This window comes from Delphinapterus leucas, chromosome X, assembly GCF_059928025.1.
Source record: "Delphinapterus leucas isolate spDelLeu-1000000601 "Yukka" chromosome X, BTC_Dleu_Yukka2, whole genome shotgun sequence".
NCBI classification, from domain to species: domain Eukaryota; kingdom Metazoa; phylum Chordata; class Mammalia; order Artiodactyla; family Monodontidae; genus Delphinapterus; species Delphinapterus leucas.
The window spans coordinates 3,152,632-3,171,148 of record NC_143150.1 but is presented as its reverse complement, the minus strand read 5'-3'; positions in this window follow the sequence as shown (position 1 = coordinate 3,171,148).

The following is an 18,517-nucleotide window of genomic DNA, read 5'->3' as shown; positions in this document are numbered from 1 at the left end:
GGGAACCACTACCTGAACCCAAAGGAGAGACATCAAGAACCCTGGGCACGGGCTTACCTGAACTCAAAGGAGAGACATCAAGAACCCTGGGCACGGGCTTCCCTGATGGCGCAGTGGTTGAGAGTCCGCCTGCCGATGCAGCGGACACGGGTTCATGCCCCGGTCCGGGAAGATCCCACATGCCGTGGAGCGGCTGGGCCCGTGAGCCATGGCCGCTGAGCCTGCGCGTCCAGAGCCTGTGCTCCACAACGGGAAAGGCCACAACAGTGAGAGGCCCGCGTACCGCAAAAAAAAAAAAAAAAAAGAACCCTGGGCAGGCCAGCAGGAGCTAACATTATGAGCTGAGGCAACTCTCCACATTGAGGATGATCTCCTCTATCCTCTTGCCTGTTCCAACCCTGTTGTCCTAGTTTTTGCATATGTGTGGGAGGGTGTAGGGGATTTCCCCCTGTATATAATGTATTTAAGGCAGGAGCTATAAAAAACTATGTTTCACAAACCCACCAAGTAGAAACCTGGGCTCCTGCCAGCATCCTGTTACTCATTTTGGGCCCCAGTCAACCTGAGCCACACCCTGTCCCCTCATCTACCCCCTCACCTCCTAGTCTGTGATTATCTTGTTCAGACCACTGTAGTGCACTCCCTAAATCCTGGCTCCAACTATCCACCTTCTAAGCATCAATGCAGGGACAACCCAAATGCCATTTCCTCCATGAAATATACCCTGATCCTCCCTCCAAGTTGTCACTTCAAATCTGAGTCAGGCCTATAGAGTTAATGAAAAGAGAATCACATATGTGTCAGTAGACCTGGTTGTGAGGCTTAGCACTGTAGCAGAAATGCTAGTTATTGAGTTGATTCTGATTCTCCCCCTCTTCCTTAATAACTGACTCAAGGCAACAATATGTTCAGCTCAGAAAACTGCATTTTAAACCTCTCATGCCGATGGGAGTGGCCAGTGAGATAGAAATTCTAGATGGCATCTTTGCGGAAGCCCTTCACAGTGAATTGACTTGGTTTGGAGACAGATACCCTTCACCTCTCTGCCCCCCATCACATCATGGGTGGAATGACAGTAACCCTCTTGAGCCTCTGAGGCAACACTGAGGATGGAAGACAGTACTCAGGATGACAAAGCATAAAGATAAGAAGCCAGGGTCTCTGAGGACCTCTGATGACCAAGGAGCTGCTATGCACACCCTGCACTGCCTAACACTGTGCTGATGTTACTGGGAAAAAAAATAAACTTCTATCTTGAGCCACCAAGCCTTTTTATTAACAGCTGAACCTAATTAGAACTGAAACAAGCAACTGCTGGGTGTGAGTCCTGTACAAACTATTCTATCCTCTGAACTTTAGTTTCCTCAGCTATAAAAAAGGGAGAAAATAGAGTTGTGAGGATTATTTAAAATCACCAAACAGTTGCAAGAGCACAAAAGTTTTAGTTGAACCTAAGTCTGGATCTTAATCAATGAATCTCATAAAACCTCACTTTGTAGACAATGGAACTGAGCACTTGAAGGGAAAGTGATTTGTTCAAGGAAACAAAGAAAATTAGCAACAGATACAAGAGTTGAAACCAGGGCTGTTTTGATTTGGGGCCCAACTTAATATATCAACAGAGCTCATATATAACTACCTACAAATTGTAGCAAGCAGTAATGACAAAATATTGATTTAAAAACATGGTAGTAGATGATCAAAAACAGAAGCTATTTAAACCAATGAGAGTTGCTTTTAAGCTTGCAGAGTGTGAGAGTGACCTTATAGATAAATAACCAACAGCCAGTTATTCCCACACTACGTATGGAACAGTTTATTCCCTCACTTATATGAAATTCCATTTTTAAACACACACACACACACACTATCTCAGGGATCTACTTGTCTGTTCCTGTGCCAATAACTCATTTTGCTTATTAATGGTAAGACAAGCCCCTCCCCCATGATCTTTGTAAAATTTTTCTTGGCTGTTGTTACTTTCTCTTTCTAATGAATTTTAGAATCAGCTTCTCAAATTCTAGAAAATATCTCACTGGGATTTTGATTGGGATTGAATTACATTTATAATTTCTAGAGAACTGACATCTTTATAGTAATGATAGCACTTATTATGTGTCAGGTATTATTCTATGGGCCTTGCCATGTGACAAGTAACTTTCTAAGCGTTTGGTATACATTTGCCAAAAACTATAGACATTTACAAAAAGTTTAAAAAATAACAGAGATTATTGCCCTCAAGGAGTATATATTTTAGCAGAAGTAAGCAGGAAATAAACAATAAATATAACAAGTAAAATACATATAGCATGTTCGAGGGTAGAAAATGCTACAGAAAAGAAAAAACTGGATAGAGTAGGATCTGTGGGTCAGGAGAGCGGGGTACAGGTCACAGCCTTATATAGGTTAGTCATAGGAGAGTAACTCATTTAGTCCAAGCAGAGACTATCATGTTTATCACCACTTCAAAGATAAAGGAAACTGAGGCATAAAGAGGTTAAGTAACTTGCCAAGGTCACACAGCTAGGAAGTGGTAGAGACAGGATTTGAATTTGAGCTTAAGTTGGTATTCTTAACCCTCCAGGTATGTTTCTGGAGGGTTCAGGCTCCAGGTATCAAGGTTCCAGGTATGTTTCTCCATTTATTCATGTCTTTGTATCCATCAATAGCATAGCATTTCCTGTTAGGTTTCTTTCTAGGTATTTATAGTATTTCTTACTATTGTGATGTGGAATATTTTTACCATGGCATTTTCTAATTAGCTTCTGCTAGTGTATGAAAAAGCTATTGATTTTTATGTGGTAATCAGCCATCTCTTTGAGTGCTTATTGGTTCCAATAGTTTTCAGGTTGATTTTCTTGGATTTTATAATTAGAAACACATATAATGACAGTTTGCCTCTTCCTTTGCATTATGTTTTTATATTGTTTATCTTTCAGTTTTAAGTATTTGCTAATTTCCACTGTGATTCTGTTTTTGACCCATTGGTTATTTAGAAATGTGTTGCTTAAGATACAAACCTATGGGGATTTTCTAGTTATTTTTTGTTTATTGATTTCTAGCTTAATTCTACTATGGTCAGACAATTTACTCTGCATGATTTCAGTCTTTTGAAACTTGCTTTATGGCCCAATATATAGTCAATTTTTGTAAATATTCCATGTGCACTTAAAAAAAGTATATTCTGCCATTGTTAAATGCAGTGTTTTATAAATGTCCATAAGATCAAGTGTGTTAACCATATTCTCATGTTCTATATACTTATTTTTTATCTGCTTATTCATTTTAGTGGTTAGTTTAGGGATTGCAGAATGCATGGTTGAATTTTCAGAGTGTAATATAAATTAGTACAGGACCATGCAAGGACCTTAAAACACTTTTGTTTTTTTCTTAACATTTTTATTGGAGTATAATTGCTTTCCAATGGTGCATTTGTTTCTGCTTTATAACAAAGTGAATCAGTTATACATATACATATGTTCCCATATCTCTTCCCCCTTGCGTCTCCCTCCCTCCCACCCTTCCTATCCCACCTTTCTAGCTGGTCACTTAAAACACCTTTATTCCTTTACCCACTCCTGCCACTTGGGCTATTTATAATGTATAATACTTATATGGCTTTGTCATTTTTGTTTAACATAATCAATATTTATTTATGTTTTTCCATATAGTAATAATTACATTGTTCTTCTTCCTTGCATCTACCAGCTTCCCCTGGGATAATGTTCCTGCTGCCTGAAGACCACCCTTTAAGGTATGTCCTTTAGTGCAAGTCTCCTAGTGATGAATTTCTCTCAAGTATTTTTTATTTTAAAATGTCTCTCTTTTGCCTTCATTTGCAAAAGATAACTTCATGAATAGAGAGCTCCAGATTGGCACCTAATTAACTTCATTACTTTTAAGATGTCATTTTGTTTGTTTCTGGCTTCTATTGTTTCTTTGAGAAATATCAATATCAATCTTATACTTTTATCCTTCGAAGAGTGTGTGTCTATTTTTTCCTTCTGACTGCTTTTCAGATTTTTGCTTTGCCTTTGGTTTTAAGCAGTTTGACTATGATGTGTGTAGGAGAAATTCTGCTTAAGTTTTTTGTTGTTATTGTTTTTTGCTTTCTTTTTTTAACATCTTTATTGGAGCATCGTTGCTTTACAATGGTGTGTTAGTTTCTGCTTTATAACAAAGTGAATCAGTTATACATATACATATGTTCCCATATCTCTTCCCTCTTGTGTCTCCCTCCCTCCCACCCTCCCTATCCCACCCCTCTAGGTGGTCACAAAGCACCAAGCTGATCTCCCTGTGCTATGCGGCTGCTTCCCACTAGCTATCTATTTTACGTTTGGTAGTGTATATATGTCCATGCCACTCTCTCACTTTGTCACATCTCACCCTTCCCCCTCCCCATATCCTCAAGTCCATTCTCTAGTAGGTTGGTGTCTTTGTTCCCGTCTTGCCCCTAGGTTCTTCAGGACCTTTTTTTTTTTTAGATTCCATATATATGTGTTAGCATACGGTATTTGTTTTTCTCTTTCTGACTTACTTCACTCTGTATGACAGACTCTAGGTCCATCCACCTCACTACAAATAACTCAATTTTGTTTCTTTTTATGGCTGAGTAATATTCCATTGTATATATGTGCCACATCTTCTTTATCCATTCATCTGTTGATGGACACTTAGGTTGCTTCCATGTCCTGGCTATTGTACATAGAGCTGCAATGAACATTGTGGTACATGACTCTTTTTGAATTATGGTTTTCTCAGGGTATACGCCCAGTAGTGGGATTTCTGGGTCGTATGGTAGTTCTATTTTTAGTTTTTTGAGGAACCTCCATACTGTTCTCCATAGTAGCTGTATCAATTTACATTCCCACCAACAGTGCAAGAGTGTTCCCTTTTCTCCACCCTCTCCAGCATTTATTGTTTCCAGATTTTTTGATGATGGCCATTCTGACTGGTGTGAGATGATATCTCATTGTAGTTTTATTTTGCATTTCTCTAATGATTAATGATGTGGAGCATTCTTTCATGTGTTTGTTGGCAATCTGTATATCTTCTTTGGAGAAATGTCTATTTAGGTCTTCTGCCCATTTTTGGATTGGGTTGGGTGTTTTTTGGATATTGAGCTACATGAGCTGCTTGTAAATTTTGGAGATTAATCCTTTGTCAGTGGCTTCATTTGCAAACATTTTCTCCCATTCTGAGGGTTGTCTTTTGGTCTTGTTTATGGTTTCCTTTGTTGTGCAAAAGCTTTTAAGTTTCATTAGGTCCCATTTGTTTATTTTTGTTTTTATTTCCATTTCTCTAGGAGGTGGGTCAAAAAGGATCTTGCTGTGATTTATGTCATAGAGTGTTCTGCCTATGCTTTCCTCTACAAGTTTGATGGTGTCTGGCCTTACATCTAGATCATTAATCCATTTTCAGTTTATTTTTGTGTATGGTGTTAGGGAGTGTTCTAATTTCATCCTTTTACATGTAGCTGTCCAGTTTTCCCAGCACCACTTATTGAAGAGCCTGTCTTTTCTTCACTGTATATTCTTGCCTCCTTTATCAAAGGTAAGGTGAGCATATGTGTGTGGGTTTATCTCTGGGCTTTCTATCCTGTTCCATTGATCTATATTTCTGTTTTTGTGCCAGTACCATACTGTCTTGATTACTGTAGCTTTGTAGTATAGTGTGAAGTCAGGGAGCCTGATTCCTCCAGCTCCGTTTTTCTTTCTCAAGATTGCTTTGGTTATTCAGGTCTTTTGTGTCTCCATACAAATTTTAAGATTTTTTGTTCTATTTCTGTTTGCCTCAGGTCTGGAAGCAATGCAATCATTTATGACAGTGTTACTAGCCTGTTTGTTGGACAGCAACTGGCTATATTTATCCTCTATCCTCTTCCCACCCACTCTTGCCCTGTATTAGTTTTATATTGCTGCATAACAAATTACCACAAATTTAGCTGTTGTAAACAGCAAACGTTTATTAGCTCAGTTTCCATGGGTCAGGGTTCTGGACACAGCTCAGTTGGGTCCCCTGCTGAGGCTCTCACAAGGCTGCAATGAAGGGGTCAGTCAGGCTGCCTTCCCATTTGGAGTTTAGGGTCCACTTCCAAGCTCCTGTAGTCACTAGTGGAATTCATTTCTTTATGCTGTATGACTTAGGGCCCTGATTTTTGCTGACTCTTAACTGTAGGCTTCCCTCAGGTCCTAGAGGCTGAGGCAGTCACAACATAGCAGTTTGCTTCTTCAAATCCAGCAGTAGAATCTCTCCAGTCTGCTAGAATGTAGTCTTAAATATCATAACATAATCATACAAGTTACACCTTATTATCTTTGCCATATTCTATTGTTTAGAAGCAGGTTTCAGGTACCGCCCACATTCTAGGGGAAGGGATTATACAGGTATGACTCATTGAAGGTCACCTTAGGGTATGTCCACCACCCCTACTCCCTGACCACTCACCTCCAAGCATGGCAGTTGCTAACTGCTTCTGCTCGTAATACTACCAACAAAGTTTTGGATGGGACTCAAGGTGCCATTTTTGGTTATCATGTTCTCCTTAACTACTTGTCATGCCAGGTACATTCCTTTGTGGCCATCACTATCAAGCCAGGTAAGTCACACATGGGTTATTATCTATGTGTGCACCAAGGCTTAACCAATCCCACAAAATTACACATGTGATCCCTGGACCAGTAGCATCAGCATCCCCTGGAATTTTGTTACAAATGCAAATTCTCAGGCTCCTGATGAATCACAAAATCTGGGGTGGGGCCCTGCTATCTGTATTTTAACCAACCCTCCAAGGATTACTGATATATGCTCAAGGTTGAGTACCACTGAGTTCATAAACAGGCTTTAAAGGAGAACTTAAGTAGCCAAGGAGTAGCACGAGAAGAGAAAATACAGTTTCCCCTGTGTATGAGTTTACTGCCATAGCAAAGTACCACAGACTAGGTGGCTTAAACAACAGAAACTTATTCTCTCACAATTCTGGAGGCTGGAAAAGTCCAAGATAAAAGTGTCAGCAGCGGGGCTTCCCTGGTGGCGCAGTGGTTGAGAGTCTGCCTACCGATGCAGGGGACACGGGTTCGTGCCCCGGTCCGGGAAGATGCCACATGCCACGGAGCAGATAGGCCCGTGAGCCATGGCCACTGAGCCTGCGCGTCCGGAGCCTGTGCTCCGCAACGGGAGAGGCCACAACAGTGAGAGGCCCGTGTAACACACACACACACACACAAATTATTTTTAGCAAAAATATGTGCACTGGGCTTTAAAAAGTCAAACAACATAAAGAATTAATAATGCAAAGCAATAGTCCCCTACATGACCCTAGTCCTGCTTCCCAGAAGGATCCCTTTGAATTCTGATTCTAATTTTTATCTTCTGAGGACTTGTACCACATCTCTAAATCATTTGCTACTACTGCTGTTTGGTGCTTTATCATTTTTGATGGTATTTATTGACAGATGTGGGAAGTGAGGCTTTAGCTCAGTGACATCACCCACACACGCGCTCTTCCCTCCCTACCCCACACAGCTAGAGTAGACCATTTTTGCTTGCTTTATGGGTTGTCTTTACCTAGCTAGCTGAGCTCTCACTACCCAATGACTGGCCATAACCCCATGTAAAAATGTTTATCCAAAATTCAGTCTCTGAAGTGGAAACCTGCCCTAATGAATCCCCATACAATGCCAGCCAAAATGTTTAGGTCACGAACTACTCCAGTGAGAGAGAGGTTAGAGCCTTGTTTAAATATGCTAGGAATTATAGCTGTCCGCCCTACACTTACCGTAAGGGTCTAGCCCTTAATGGGTCCCAGTGCTTACTTCTGTCGGGTTCCTAGACTAACCAAACCTGGTCTGATTTAGATCTTATCTGTACTGTGTCATTACATTATTTACATACAGTAAACATCATTGAAAGACACAGGGAAAATCAAGTTCATATCCAATATGCTATAGTATTGTTTCCTACTGCTCACAAACATACCCACTAATGAGTCCCATAACTGTTAAATAATTAGGTATTTGGTGTTTAAAATGCTTTATATCATGCAGAAATCTTTGATGGATTGTTTTATAGGTGTTTCAGAGTGTTTTAGTAATATTTACGGAAATGGTTTAGGGTTTTTGAATGGGCTGTGAATGCAGTGTTCTTTTCCATTTAAATAATGGAGAAACTCTGCTGCTATCTGAATATTTACTTTCTGACATGTTCTCAGGAATGGATTAGATTCGGATAATGAGGAATTCCTGTACTTACACCTTCATTTCTTGTTTCTTGAGTTATCAGTAAAATCCCTTGACTCTCCATGCAAAATTAAGATATAACATTCTTACTCTTCCCTACGTTTCTCCTTCCCTTTTTCTACCTACCCATTGCTGCTTCTGTACTTGTATTTTTCTACTGTCAAGGTTAATAGCATTTAACCTTCTGTTCTATAAGTGTTTTGACTATAGTTGGTTATAAAAGTTGAAAATCAATATACAATATCTGCATTATTATAGCTATTAAATATTACTGCACAGCTCAGTAATGTACTATTATATTCTTTTCTCAGTACAACTCTTTTTTTTTGCTTTCCTGGAGGCTCTATTTACATATCTTTTTCTCTTTCTTTGTTTGCCTTTATCTCCTTCTTAGAATGATCCATATTCTTAAGGAGCCCAGTAAATCTCTGGAATCCGCTTTATTCCCAGATGCTCCCTTCTGAAGCCTCTATCCTCCTGCATTCATGAGAACTTAATTTCTCTCTAGACCTATCACTGAACAGTCATCCCAGGACTTCCTTTCATTGACCTCCTCTGTTGAATTAACTTGATTTATACCTAACTTTTACACACATACTCAAGGAACATACTAAGAAAAGGTGCATGGGGATTTAATTAATTTAATCAATTTAATTGTTTAATTTGTAATTCTACTCTCACATTTGATTGATAATTTTCAAGGCTTGGAATTCTAGGTCAAAAATAATTTTCCCTCAGTTTTTTTTAAAACTTGTTTCTTTGAATGTAACCTGTTTTTTTCCCCTTTTTGGATACATTTTGGATCTACTCTTTATGACTGGTGTTTTAGAATTTTATCTTAATCTACTTTGATGATTTTTTAAATTTTCATTTACTGTGCTGGTTACCTGATAGGCTCTTTCAACCTCAAGGCTTATATTTTTCTTCCTCTCAGGGAAGTTTTCTTATATTATTATTTGGGTAATTTCTTCCCAACCATTTCTTTTATGTTCTTCCTTTCTGGAATTCCTATTGGTCATGTGGATGCAGAAATGCTACGTAGTACTGAGTTATTATACGTAAGTATAGACCTTACATTTCAGTTGGCAGGGGGAGGAAACATTGTACACCAAGAGATAAACTAACAAAAACCAGGGTCACCCTATCTAATTATAGCCCCCCACCAAAATAAGTCAATCCTTAAGCCTTTCTTGTCAGTTACTGACAAAAATAATTTTTTCTTCCTTTTATAATGAATGCCAATACTTAAAGATATGCTACAATTATTTAAAAATGCTAATCGTGTGAGAAAATTATTATTTTCCACAATAAACCAAGTGTAAACTCAGTAACCACCTTGTTAATCTTGTAGTTTCTGTTTATACCCTCCCCTCCCGCCATTAAACATCTGTCCACTCCTTTTAGAGCCTTGACTGTCTTGCAAAACTTTTCTGCAAGTAAACTTCTTTGCTTTCCTAAAAGTGTTTGCCTCTGAGGCTTCCTCTGTTGCTCAGATCATAGGCATAATCCCACAAGAAGGAATAATAACAATCAGGGTATGATTCTAATCTTGCAAGATTTGGCATTTACTAGTTTTTTAAATTTACAGTCTGCTTTTCATTAAATTTACAATATTCAGTAGATATGAAGAATTCTCAAATAGGACTTTTCCTTGAAAGACTCATGACCTAAATGGATTTAAAGGAAAAATCCAAGGTTACCAGGTTTACACTTAATTTGCTCATGGTGGGAAAATAGTAATTTTCTCACATGATGGTTCAGATATGTTTAGAAAGTTCCACAAGTAATATATCAGAACTGCAGACCCTCAGAAGAAAGGTAATGGACCATTCTACTTGTATGTCATATAGAATTTGGAAAATGCTTCATCATGTACTTATACAAGATGTTCAAATAAGATGGAACAGCAGCTGTTACATGTTAGAAGGGGGATGGTTGAAGAAAAGAAAGCCTTAGTTCTGTACTTTGGAGGTAACGATACCAATAGCAGGACTGACTTACAACCACTGGTTGCATGCAGAGAAAGTAGTTTGTTTGCTGGAATCTGCTGAGAAAGTAACCAGACTGGCATGGCTTTAGATTGGGAATATTTCCTATACAAAATTGCTGTAAAGGTACTCCCATCACTCTATCCCAGAAAATTTGCTGAAAATGGTGGGAATCAATGAAAGGTGGAATGCAAATTGACATTCAGAGGCAATCTGCCTATTTTGAAAGCCAGTAGCATCTGAGAAAACAAAACACTAATTAGAAAAGTTATATGCACCCTTATGATCATAACAGTATTATTTACAATAGCCAAGGTATGGAAGCAACCTAAGTGTCCATCAAAAGATGAATGGATAAAGAAGATGTGGTATATACACAGTGGAATATTACTCGGCCATGAAAAGAATAGAATCTTGCCATTTGCAGCAACACGGATGATCGTAGAAGGTATTATACTGAGTGAAATAAGTCAGACAGAGAAAGACAAATAACATATGATATCACTTATACGTGGAGTCTAAAAAACAAACAAATGAACAGAACAAACATAAACAGAGTCATAGATACAGAGAACAAGCAAGTAGTTACCAGAGGGGAGGGGTGGAGGAATGAAAGAAATATGTCAGGGAAATTAAGAGGTAAAAACATCGAGTTACAAAATAAATGACTCATGGGTACAAAATGTACAGTGTGGGGAACGTAGTCAATAACTGTGTAATGTCTTTGTATGGTGACAGATGGTCACTAGACTAATTGTGGTGATCATTTTGAAATATATAGAAATAGCGAATCAGTATGTTGTATGCCAGGAACTAACATAGTGTTGTAGGTCAGTTATACTTCAAAAACAAACAAACAAGGTCATAGAAAAAGAAATCAGATTTGTGGTTGCCAGAGGTGGGGGTTAGGGGGAGGGGGAATTGGATGAAAGCAATCAAACGGGACAAACTCCAAGTTAAAGATAAATAAGTTATATGATGTAATACACAACATGATGAATATAATGAACACTGCTGTCTCTTATATATGAAAGCTGTCAGGAGAGTAAATCCAAAGACTTCTCATCACAAGGAAAAAGGTTTTTTCTATTTCCTTAATTGTGTATCTATGTGAGATGATGGATGTTCACTACACTTATTGTGGTAATTATTTCATGATGTATGTAAGCCAAATCATTATGTTGTACACCATAAACTTATACAGTGTTGTATGTCAATTATTTCTCAATGAAACTGGAGGGGAAAAAAGCATTATTGCAAGACCCTAGTAATAAAAATGGTGCACTAGTGGCACAGGGATTAAAAATTAATCCAATGGAACAAAATAGTCCAGAAACATATCCATTATATATGGGATCTTGGTATATGATTCACATGGGGAAAATAGATCATGTAGTAAACATTACTGGTAAAATTGACTTACTGCATGGAGAAATAGGAATTTGTATGCCTTTTTACACCATGGACAAAAATAAACTTCATACAATTTAAAGAAATAAAGGTGAAAAGTAAAACTATACAGATTAAAAAAGCAAACTGAGGAGAATATCTTTGAGGCCTCACCATAGGAGATTTTTAAAATAATTCTCCAGAAGCATGAACAGTAAGGTGAAAAAGCAATGGATTTGTCCATACCAAAATTAAAAATTTATTTTCAACAGTGGACATCATAGACAAAATTAAGAAGAGGGTAAGAAAGATACTTTCAGTGTCTAAAAGCAAAGGATCAATATCTAGAATGAAAAAGAAATCTCTTCCAAGCAGTAAGTAAAAGACAAGAATTCCACTAGGGCAATGCGCAAAGAATATGGTAGGCAACCCCATGCCTGGGATTATACACCAAAAGAAATTCTCACTAAGATCCAAAAGGAAACACACAAGAGAGTATTAACTGAAGTGGTATTTTGGGGAGCAAGGACAAAGGATGGGAGTATCCTCCATGTCCATCATTAGGTAAGTGGAGTAGTATGCAACAGTTACAAATAGGGAATTATAAAGTTTATGTGCAGCCAAAAGGCTAGACTTCAAAACATAATACTTCATGAAAAGGGCAAGAAAGGAATGGATATTTATAATGTCATTTCATTAAATTAAACACACACAACAATGCTATGATTTTTTCAAACATATGCATACATCTAAACACACATATGGACGTTAGATTGGAAGGACATCCGCTAAATACACAGGAGTTGGCTAAGAAGAAAAACTGGATAGGGGATAGGAAATAAAATGGAAAAAATAAAAGAAAATGAAACAAAAGGAGACCTCATACCATCTGATGACACTGGTGTGCCTTGAACTATGGAGTATGGCCAATTTGATTCTGTGCATCTGAAGACCTACAAGGAGAAAACAAGGCCACACAGTGACTGAAAACCAAGTATACTCAAACTACCCTTGAAAATCCTTAAACCACAATTCATTAATTCATTCATTCAACAAATTTTTATTGAGCATCTGCTTTGTGCTAGGTACTTACTGTTCTGGATGCTTGAGATCCAACAATGAACAAAATAAAGGTTCTTGCCCTAAGGAGCCTCCTTTCCAGGAGGAGGAGATAGACAATAAATAATAAATATAATAATTAAATTACTTAGCATGTTAGAATGTAATATGTGCTGTTAAAAAAAAAGAACAGAGAGCAGAATAAGGTGAATTAGGAGTGCTGGGGGTAAGGGCTGCAACTTTGAACCAGATCGTCAGCACAAGCCTCACTGAGTGACTGACTTTGGAACAGGAACTTGAAGGAGGTGAGAGAGTTCACACTGAAGATCCAGGCAGAGCGACCAGCCAGTGACAAGGCCCTGAGGCAAGAGCATGCTTGGAACACTGGAGGAACAGCAAGGAGGCCAACGTGACTGGAACTGAGTGAGCCAAGGGGTGGCTCACAGAGGGGTGATGGGGGCCAGATCACATAGGGCCTTCCAAGGCCTTTGTAAGAATTTTGGCTTTTACTCTGAGGGACAAATATGTAAGACCACTACAGTTTTTTGAGTGGAGGAGTGACAGAACCATGATAACAAACACACATAGACTTTACTCTGTCAGACTTCGCTATAAACTTTACAGATATTAACACATTTAATTCTCACAGCATTACTCCTGCAAATGGGTACCCTTACAATCCCCATTGTTCAAAAAAGGAAAGTAAGGCAGGAGAGGCTAGGCAAGTTGCCCAAGACTACATAGCTAGTACTATGTGGAAGAGCCAGGCTGCAAAGTCCACCAAATTAGCCACTGCAGAGAGCTCCGTCTCTTATGGGATTTTGGTTTTAAAAGGCTCACTCCAGCTGTTACCATCAAGGCGTACCATGCATCAGTAACTCCATCACCACCAGCTTGCCCCTGAGCACTGGAAGAGATCACTGTGTCCGGCAGAGCACCAGATGTCTTTGGCTGGCATTCAGGAGCCACAGCCATCCTGGTTGCAAATCGCCTGTCTTTAACCACTGAAATCATGCTCAGACAGAGTTTCTCCCAAGATTAGAGGTTCTTAGGAGTTGAGACTAACTGAGACTATATCTGGATAATGTCTCTGCTGCACATGCACCTGAGCTATACATTCATCGACAGGCAGCATCAATCACCTTTCCCTCTCCCCTGTCCCATGTCTTTTGCCAGGAGACATATTTGAATCTGTGTAAGTTAAAGTCCTAGAAGATATAACTCCTCTGTCCAACTCTTGCTGACTCACCTGCTCCTCCCTCCCTTTTCTCTCTTGCCAGGCAGGACAGTTTGCTGACCAAGGCTCATGACCCTTGCTTCTTCCCACCTTTACTTCCTTTCTAGGGCTTGCACTCCCACTGGCTCTCGGGCGCTTGCTTGCCCCTCCTTTTATTTCTACCAGACCTTGGCCTGATGCACACCACAAACTGGGGACTTTTCCAGGTGGCTCCTACTTCCTTTACCTCCTGACCTTGGTCCTCCTTATATGTATCCATTCCTTTGTGTTTCACTCTCTCCTTGGAACCTTCTCCCCAAGATGCAGTTGCTTTTCTGGAAGACTTTTTTGCAGAAAACTATGTTTCTTAGTTAATGCATTGTTTTCAACATTTCCTCTTTTCTAGAAGAAAACAAACTGTCATAAGTGGGAGTCTCATCAAAAAAAAAAAGAATAGAGTTATAAGGCAGTAGAAATCAGGAGCTTCAGCTCTAGCATGTCCTAGGCACTTTGAGCCTCAGTAAAAAATAGTGATAATAAATCTTGTCCTCCTAGTTTACACAGTTGTGAAAATAAAATGAAATATGAAGGTGACCATTACAAGGGATGTTCATGGTTAATATAGGATTACCTTTCATAGCGAACATGCACAGAACCACTCAGTAGGAACCTGAGCTTTCTCTTTTGATGATTAATTCCATCTTTGCTAAGATTGAATAGCAGGTGCCCACTGAATGCTTGTGCATTCATGTGAATCAATGAAATGGTGTTAAATACTATGTGTTGCCACTGTTTCAAAGCATTTTAGACCTTAGTTAGCTAAGTGCAGGCGGGCGGGTGCCTGGAGGTGGGGATAATGGTAATGATGATAATCCGCTTGTTCTGTTGCACTAAGCCCAAATGGGTACTACAAGAAACAACCCTTAGTCTACAGTCTGGGAGCACCTTAGGACAGAGATGGCTTACTCCTGTCAGCATTTTCCCTAGCACCAAGCACAGCGTTTGGCACATAATGGGGTTTGTGATTGTTTTTAATGAAAAAAAAAAGAATGAATAGTCAGATAAGGCATTATGCCAGGCAATATGACTGACAACAATGTGCTGTGGAAATAGCACTGAACATGGAGTCAGAGCCCCCTTGGTTTTAATCCTGATCTGTGGACTCCATGTGCAAGTCCCTTCCCTCCTCTTATCCTCATACATATGTGGAAAACAAAGGGATGATAGTGGGGAGGGTGATAGACTATGTTATTTCTAAGGGCTCTTACTGACCTGATGTCCTATGACAAGAGTGACCACAACTTGCTAAATTAATTGATCAAGTACAGGGAGTTGGGATATGACTGTGGGATATGCAAGCATGGGATCCAAGTTTTACTCTCTGTCAGAGGATGTGAAGGAGAGAAGATGCCCTAGATCCTGCAGCCTCAGGGAGAAAGATAGCAGCACTTGTCATTGTTAAACTTTGTCTTTGCCATGCAGAACAATGGTACTGACCAAGGCTAGAAGCCAATATAACTGGAGGAATATATCATCCTGATGCAGAGCCTTGGAAGAGAAGAGGGAAACACAAAAGACCTGGGTAAAAGGAAAGTAAAATCAAGATTAAATCCTTCCTTAGTACATAGAATCCTAGGAACCTGGAACTGGAAGGGAGAGGTCTTAGCATCCATATAATCCAGACTCTTAATTTGAAGGGATAGTGAAACAGGCCAAGAGATGGGAAAGACACTTGACTAAAGTCACACACACAGTACATGGCCGAATCAGAACCAGACCCAGGTTTGATGATTTCAAGTCCCACAGCTGCTGTGTCTTCAAATAGGAAGCCCACACCCCTTCCCCCACTCTCTCTCCCTCTCTTTCCTTATATTCATAAAAGGATAAACTGGTGAATTATTTAAATTTGGAAGAGAGTATGAACTGGGCATGGCTTACAAATGAAGGGAGCAAAGTGATGAAAAGTTTGAACCTTCTCACCAGAAAAATTCATGTATACTCACAATTTTGTCTGCATTTTCAGACTCCAGGTTAAGAGCCCATGTAGTATAAGAGGGCACAGAATCCTCAAAACTTGGGGCAAGAAAGGAATCTGTCAACAAGCCCTCTGACAGCTCTGCTGTTCAACCACTTTCTTTATTAGAACATTTTTCTGATGTTCTGATCACATCAAGATTGTATTACTTTTGGCTAAAAGCCATTATAATACTCAGAGCAGAGTAGATATGATGTCAGCTTTAAAATAAATTAAGAGGATTAAAATAGACCAAATGAGAGTGAGCTTCTAAGAGTAAGAATGGGGTCTTATATTAAAATTGTGTTCATAAAAGGAGTCATCCAATTTATGCATCTCTAGTCATTTTATCTGCAGCATTTAAACCAGTTTTCACTTGCTTTTCTGATATTATCATTGAAAATTAAAAGATGCTATAATTTATGCCTACATCCATCCTGTATAGTAATTCACTTGATTTTTCTGATGTTATTCTAAAGTTAAATGAAAAAACACTCCTAGAAACTTCTTAAATGATTCTAGGTTCATAGGGACAGAGAAAAAAAGTAAATAGGGAAAGCCCATTCACAGAGGCAGAATTGCTGGAGTGAGAAAATCCATCGACAAAGTTGAGTAGTGTATTCATAAAAGTTTGTCTGAGTTTGGAAAGGTAAGATAAGTGAGAATTGATACAAATTTATAAGTTTGTGTTCCAAGTAGTCAGCCTGTGGGACTTTTTTTTTAAGTATATCTTTTTAAAATCAATTGTTTTTAGCTTTATTGAGGTATAATTGACGTACAATTAAATGCACATATTTAAATATTTTATATAAGTTTTTACATATGTATATACTGTGAAATCATCATCACAATGAAGATAGTGAATATATTCACTTCCCCCAAAAGTTTCCTCATTCCCCTGTAAACCTTTCTTTCCATCCCTCCCCACATCCCAATCCCCAAACATTGATCTGCTTTCTGACACTATAGATTAGTTTGAATTTTATATAAATAGGATCATATAGCATGTACCCTTTTTGTCTAGCTTCTTTCATTAAGCATAATTATTTAAGATTCATCCATGCTGTAGCATGTATCAATAGTTCATTTTTATTGCTGAGTAATATTCCATTTTAATGTATGCACAATTTATTTATTCATTCACTTGTTAATGGTCATTTAGATTTTTACCAGCTTTTGGCTATTACAAATAAAGTTACTATTAACATTTGTTACAACTCTTTGAGTGGACATATGTTTTTGTCACTCAGGTAGATACCTCGGAGTGGTATGTCTGGCAGGCGGTAGGTCTGGTAGGGTTATATGGTAGGTGCATGTTTAACTTTTAAAGAAACTGCAGAAATATTTTCCAAAGTGGTTGTACCATTTCCCATTCCCAAAAGCAGTGTATGAGTGTCTCAGCTGCTCTACATCCTTGCCATCACTCGTTATATTTGGCCTTTAAATGTTAGCCATTCTAGTGAGTGGGTATTTGCATCTCACTGAGGTTCTAATTTGCATTTCATTAGTGACTTATGATATTTAACATTTTTTCATGTGCTTATTTGCCACCAATATATCTTCTTTGTTGAAATGTCTACTCAAATCTTTTGCCCATTTTATTCATTGGGTTGTTTGTCTTCTTATCACTGAGTTATAAGAGTACTTTATACATTCTATATACAAGTCCATTCTCAGATATATGACTTGCAAATATTTTCCCCAAGCCTGTGGCTTGTGTTTTCCTTCTCTTAACACTGTCTTTCAAAGACTAAAAGTTTTGAATTTTGATAACATCCAAATTATCCAATTTTTCTTTTATGGATCACACATTTTTTGTACTCTATCAAAGAAATCTTTGCAGACTTCCCTGGTGACACAGTGGTTGAGAGTCCACCTGCCGATGCAGGGGACACAGGTTCGTGCCCTGGTCCAGGAGGATCCCACATGTCGCAGAGCGGCTGGGCCCGTGAGCCATGGCTGCTGAGCCTGTGCATCCAGAGCCTGTGCTCCGCAACAGGAGAGGCCACAGCAGTGAGAGGCCCGTGTACTGCAAAAAAAAAAAAAAAAATCTTTGCTTAACCCAAGGTGTCAATAAGTTTCTTCTATTTTTTAATTTTTTTTTTCCTAGAAGTTTTATAGTTTTAGGTTCTACATTTAGGTCTATGATCCATTTTGAGTTAAATTTTCATATGGTGAAAGGTATGAATCAAAGTTCAAAGTTTTTTTTTTTTTTGCTTGTGGATATCCAATTGTTCTAACACAATTGTTGTTGAAAAGACCATACTTTCTCCACCAAATTGCCTTTGCACATTTGTCAAAAATCAATTGAACATACATATGTGCCTCTATTTCTGGACTATCTCTTCTGTTCCATTTGTCTATCTTTATGCCAATGCCACACTGTCTTGATTACTGTGGCTTTATAATACCTCCTGAAATCAACTAGAGTAAGTCCTCTAACTTTGCTGTTTTCAAAATTATTTTGGCTATTCTGGGTAACCTGCATTTCCATGGGTACATTAAAATTACCTTCTCAATTTTCACAAAAATATCTACTAGGATTTTGACTGAGATTGTAGTGAATCTATAGATCAATTTGGGAGAACTGACAATTTTTTCTCATTTTTTT